Raw genomic sequence first — 5,908 nt, 5'->3', positions numbered from 1 at the left:
GGGCCTCCTGCTGCCGCCGGAGCACGATTTCTGTTCTTGTCCTGAAGCAAAGTTCTTAAGCTGAAGGACTATTTCTGGGTTAGCGGAGTCTGTAACCTGAAGCGTATGTAACCTGAGGTACCACTGTACTGGAAGATTGACCCCTCAAGTCATGCAGTATGGCATCACTTCGTAAAGATGTACGCAGCTCATGAAAATGGCATGGAGAGTCGACTTCACTCTCAGTGACCAACTTTGGCCCGGGCTGTTTGCAGGTGAGGGCCAAAATGCTACCCAACTCTCCGGATCAGGCAGACCGGAAGACATTAAGTCCCGCCCATGAGATTTATGAACTGGGAAGTTCAGATTACTTAGCTTCATTCTGCCCGAAAGACCTTAGATATGACAACTCAGATAACTTGTCAATCTTCTGCTTGCGATACCTTAGATCTGAGCAACAGCAGCTCAGATTATTTAAGCCACGTTTGCATTTACGAAGGGAACAGAAATCTCATCAAGGATTCTGATTTAACGTAGAAACCAAAGCTCTGGGTTTATTTGATTTCCCGCCAGCCCTTTTGACATAAAATCTCAGAGTGAGTTACAACAATATATCTGATTTCATGCCGATCGATCCAGGGCAGCCCAAACTTGAAAAAGCCAGCTGCTTCGCTGATGTGAATTTGGGCTAAGGTCCACTCCAAGTTGAGGCGCCGAGAGATACGGCAGAACAATCAGAGGGCAGGCACAAGGACGGAAAGGAAGCCATGGTTTTGCGTATCCGAAATACAATCTCAAGTCAGGAGAGGTTCTGCTCTCCGAGCAGCAAGCCCTGGCACGCCAACCAGACTGAAATCAACTCCAGAAGGAATGTTAGCCAGACTTTTAACTGTGCTGGCATTTGAGACTTGAGAGGGGAGTGGACGTTTTAAATATATCTTGGCAGCCATCGGAAAGAAACCCTTCGCTGAATAGGAAGATAAAGCCATCCCACCCCGCTGCACATCTCGCCCCTTGTAAAAGGCCGTTTGGTCTGGAGTACATTTGACGGCGGAGGAGCCTGAAGACTGAAATGTTTAATCAATGAGTTCTGAAAGGAGGGCAGAGCTATTAAAGTTTTGTAAATTCCGCCCCCGCGATCCCTCTCCCGCCCTGCAAACGGCAGCAAAAGAAAGTGGTTTTATGCACCGTATTTTTCGCTCTATAAGACGCACCAGACCACAAGACGCACCTAGTTTTTGGAGGAGGAAAACAAGAGGAAAAAAATTATTCTGAATCTCAGAAGCCAGAAGAGCAAGAGGGATCGCTGTGCAGCGAAAGCAGCAATCCCTCTTGCTGTTCTGGCTTCTGGGATAGCTGCGCAGCCTGCATTCGCTCCATAAGACGCACACACATTCCCCCTTACTTTTTAGGAGGGGAAAAGTGAGTCTTATAGAGCAAAAAATACGGTATTTCACACACGCAGGTTTGGCCTCCGATGCAAACTCCAAAATCCGCACCAAGGAAGTAGTTTTATGCTCGCTGAATAATTCATCGTGTTTCTACGGTTTGTGACTTTTAGAAGGAAATGGCATTTTCTGGCAAGCGACAACGGGATGCTGACGATAGCTACTAACGCAATTTGTAATCCAGGGTATAGCAGGCTGCAAATGTCTCAGTTAAGTAGACCTTGCAAGTTGCTTCATATCCCTTAAAAGCAGGGATGGGGAGATAAATTCTAATAATTTGAAGCAGCCACCCAGGAATTTGAAGCATTCATTCAGGCCTGCAGCTTGGAAATCTGGCGATGGCGCCTAGGAATTTGAAAGGTTTTTTTCTCTTCCCCATTTGTCCCTGATGAAGGAGAACGATAATTGGACATTTTGCGCGATGCTTATATCTGTGTAAGTCGATTGCCATGGAAACGACCTGGCCCTTACCCTGTTACTGCAAAGGTTTAAACTCCATGACGCTAACTAGAATTTCTCTTGGATTCTGCTTAGCCTTATCTCGCCTTGCATTAAAAACTGTCACACTGTTTTGAGAAACAGGAATCCGATCTGGAAAGGATGTAAGCAATAAACCTGTTTTTTTTTTGGGGGGGGGGCGCTGATTCAGTCTGATCTTTAATATATATTTAATAAAACTTTAATATTCAACAAGGAACTATAAATCAGTAAACGGAACACAATCTCTGCTCCCAATCCTATACACCTCCAGTTCAGCCACGACCCCTGATTGCTGCAAGCAAAGAGATACGAGAGGCGATAACTCGACGCAAGTGAGCCAAGCCACACACAATTTTGTGGAAATAAAGCTGTTTTTCTGGATCGCTCCAGCTGGAATTAACTAAACAAGGCGCACAGACACGAGAGCATTACGATTCCAGACCTGCGAAAGTCTGGGTTGTCCTGGCCGTTGCTTTTGTAAACGACAGAGCAATTTTTAGGCTGTTTATAAATAAATGGGCGGGAAGTTTATCGGAGGATTATTGGAGAAAGCGAGGGGAAAAGACTGAAAGTAAAAGTTCAAGGAACACAACTCTTCCTTTAGTTTTTCTTTTCGGTAGTTGCTGGCTTTGAAGCTCTTTTGCAAATCGCTTTGGGAAACCTTATACCTGAAAAGCAGGGGTGGCAAAGATTTAAAAGAGAGATGGATAACGGTGCAGAGGCTGCTGTAAAGAACGGGACAGAATAGAAGACGAGATCAAAGAGAAATCGCAGTGGCCGACATCCACGGAGAGCTTATTTTTTTTTTTGCAATGATGGTTGCAGAACTGTTGTTGCGAAGGAAAAGCAATTACTGACAGGTGTGGGGTATGTGGGGAACGCATGTCTAGCCTTGCCAATGAGTGGCCTTCCCATAGCTCACGACTCAGGCAGGTCGGGAGCCAAAGGATGACAGAGCAGACCCCCACTTAATCCGGATTTCGTGGGGCCACCGTTTATTTATTGCAGTTTCCTGGGGTTTCACGTCTCTGCCGCATTCGCCCTCCTCCAAAGAATAAATAAAGAAAATAAAAGTGCAGCCAACTTCTTACTGCACTCATCTGGAAGTGCCTACGTTTCCACACACACCAATCTGGAGTCACACCAAATAGGAGTCGTTGCTGCAGAAGCGGGTTGCTCTGGAGCGCCACCGAACCTGAATCGCTCTCTTTCCTCTTGCAGTTCGGTGGCCCAGCGCACGGACTGCATGCAGGAGGTTCCAGGTTCGAGTCCAGGAGGCTGCCAGCCAGTGCAGGCAATTGTGAGCCTCAGGTGGAGAAATGGAGCTCTTGTTCTGGACAGATCGGCTTCTTCTAGTTGCAAACCGCACCTTCTTCCTGCCCTTTTCTTTGAGTCCAGAGTTGCCTGGGGCAACCGGGCTCCCGTTAGCGGCTTCACCCCTAACTCATCCCCCCCGAATCCGGAGCCACTCCGAATTCAAAACCCATCTTTACAACAGAACAGAGCGCCACTCCGCTCGCCCTCATCCGAAACCAGGCTCGCTCCAGTTTCCATTTTCCCCCGGCAGGAACGATAAGAATAAAAAACTTTTCCCCGAAGTTCCCAGCCCTCCAAACTCGACGTCACTCCGGATTCGCTGCAAAGGCAACCGCCCCCCCCCCCACACACTTTCCCTTTCTCTCAAGCGCGCACACGCCCACCCCCCAGCTCCCTTCTGGGCTCCCCCACCCTTTTCCGCCTCCCCCGATCCGGAGTCACTCCGGATTCCCCCCGCTCCTCCGAAGAGGAAACTCGTCCTCGCCAAACTCGTCACTCCGGCTCCTCCTTCCCGCCCGGGGAGCGGGGAGAGCTCTCCCTCCCCCCACCCCACCCCACGCTAATCCGGAGTGACTCCGGAGTGGAACCGGAGCGAGGGGGGGGGAAAGGCGCCGTCCGTCCCCCGGCAGGCTTACCTGGGTGGCTCCCCGGCTCCTCCTTCCCGCCCGGGGAGAGCTCTCCCTCCCCACCCCACCCCACGCTAATCCGGAGTGACTCCGGAGTGGAACCGGAGCGAGGGGGGGGAAAGGCGCCGTCCGTCCCCCCGGCAGGCTTACCTGGGTGGCTCCCCGGCCCCTCAGGGCTGCGCGGGGCTCCGGCGGCGGCGCTCTCCCTCCCCACCCCCCCACCCCCGCTAATCCGGAGTGACTCCGGAGTGGAACCGGAGCGAGGGGGGGGAAAGGCGCCGTCCGTCCCCCGGAAGGCTTACCTGGCCCCTCAGGGCTGCGCGGGGCTCCGGCGGCGGCGGCGCTCTCCCTCCCCACCCCCCACCCCCACTAATCCGGAGTGACTCCGGAGTGGAACCGGAGCGAGGGGGGGGAAAGGCGCCGTCCGTCCCCCGGAAGGCTTACCTGGCCCCTCAGGGCTGCGCGGGGCTCCGGCGGCGGCGCTCTCCCTCCCCACCCCCCACCCCCACTAATCCGGAGTGACTCCGGAGTGGAACCGGAGCGAGGGGGGGGAAAGGCGCCGTCCGTCCCCCGGAAGGCTTACCTGGCCCCTCAGGGCTGCGCGGGGCTCCGGCGTCGGTCGGGGCTGCGCGAGGCGGCGGCGGCGGCGGCTCCCGTTGGCAAGTAACCGTCTCCAGGGCTACAGTCACTATGGCGCCTCCTCGCGCGGGGTTTCGAGGCAACTGTTGCTAGCCTCCCGCGTGACGTCGGCGCCCGGGCCACGCCCCCGGGCCACGCCCCCTCGAGGGCGGCGCTAGCCTCCCCCCTCCCTCCCTCGAGGCCTACGCTGGCGCTGATTGGGCGCTCGCGGCGGCCAATGGGAGCGGCGCTGCTCGGGGAGGAGGAGGAGGAGGAGGAGCTGGGAAGGGCGGCGGGTTTCTGAGCGCGTGCAGAGTGCCAGCCGCTCCCACGCTGTTTATTTCCTTTCCTTTCCTCCACCTACAACTCCCATCCCTTCCAGGCTTTTTGCTTTAATTTATTTCCTCCCCTACTTTCCTTTTTTTTTAAAATAAAATATTTATTGCAAATTTTAGACAAAAAAGAGAGATTAACAAACATATAAAATACCATACAACCCAACAAAAAAGAAAAGAACAGAAGAAATTTAGAAAGTAAGCATAAAATAAAGAGAAGGGGGGGGGGAAGTACATAAAAAGCAATTTATCCATAAATCATATTTCCATAATCTTTGGACTTCCTCGCATCACCCTTTCCTGTGTTCTCAGTCATGCAGTTATAAACAGTAATTTATTACCTTGTTTCAAGTCTTATTAAAAGTTCTTGAATATTATGTCCCCAATTATCGATATTTTTATCATATATTAAAGTAGTTGACTTAAGCATAATATTACCTCAAATTTCCTCATTTTCTTAAACATCACTTACTCATATCTCTTATAGCTAAATTACTGATGCCATGTTATTTTCTGTCATGCATTCTCCTAACATTCATGCAGCTTATAATATTTTCGTAGATAGTCTTTAAATTTTTTCCAGTCCTCTTCCACCGTCTCTTCTCCCATGCCATTTATTTTATTTTATTTTATTTTATTTTATTTATTTATTTAATCTGATCTGATCTTATCTTATTTTCCACCCTCCCCTACCTTCCATGCTACTTATACATTTATTTTATCTTATCCTTTTAAAACAATATTTTTTATTAAATTTTATTAAGTACAAAACGGAAAAAAATATACAAGGAAATAAAGAAAATACATGAAACCAAGGGAAAAATAGGAAACATTTTACCTCTTCTCATGCTTATAATTATTTACACCTCTATAAAGCAATTTTATCTTATCTTATGGCCTATCCCCACAATCCCGTACCTTCCATGCTTTTATTTTATTTTATTTCCTCTCCCACCTTCCACGCTATTTATTCATGTTATTTCCAGAATACTGGAAAAGGTAGCCCCCAACCCAGAATAAACGCACACAAAGGCTGTTGGCTACAAGAGCTATAGAGAAAGCCTCCACATTCATGGGCACTCTACCCCTGAAAGTCCTAGGAGAG

At 49.9% G+C, this 5,908-nt stretch overlaps 1 protein-coding gene across 4 annotated transcripts in view; it reads right to left on the bottom strand.

Annotated features, from left to right (window-relative positions):
- Positions 1-4,044, bottom strand: part of RFX2 (regulatory factor X2) — a 46,063-nt gene extending 42,019 nt beyond the window's left edge. For 2 of the 4 annotated variants that reach the window (XM_082206360.1, XM_082206363.1), the window contains exon 1: positions 4,001-4,043. The gene's annotated coding sequence lies outside the window, so the exon portion shown is untranslated. Of the gene's footprint in view, positions 1-3,859; positions 3,877-4,000 lie in introns of those variants that run through there. The other 2 variants (XM_082206362.1, XM_082206361.1) reach the window with 2 other exon arrangements.
- Between the last annotated feature and the right edge of the window lie 1,864 nt (positions 4,045-5,908).

The sequence above is a fragment of the Podarcis vaucheri genome, assembly GCF_965113315.1.
Source record: "Podarcis vaucheri genome assembly, chromosome: 18".
Lineage (NCBI taxonomy): Eukaryota > Metazoa > Chordata > Lepidosauria > Squamata > Lacertidae > Podarcis > Podarcis vaucheri.
The sequence above is the reverse complement of the archived record's forward strand: the minus strand, read 5'-3'. Positions and strand labels throughout refer to the sequence as shown.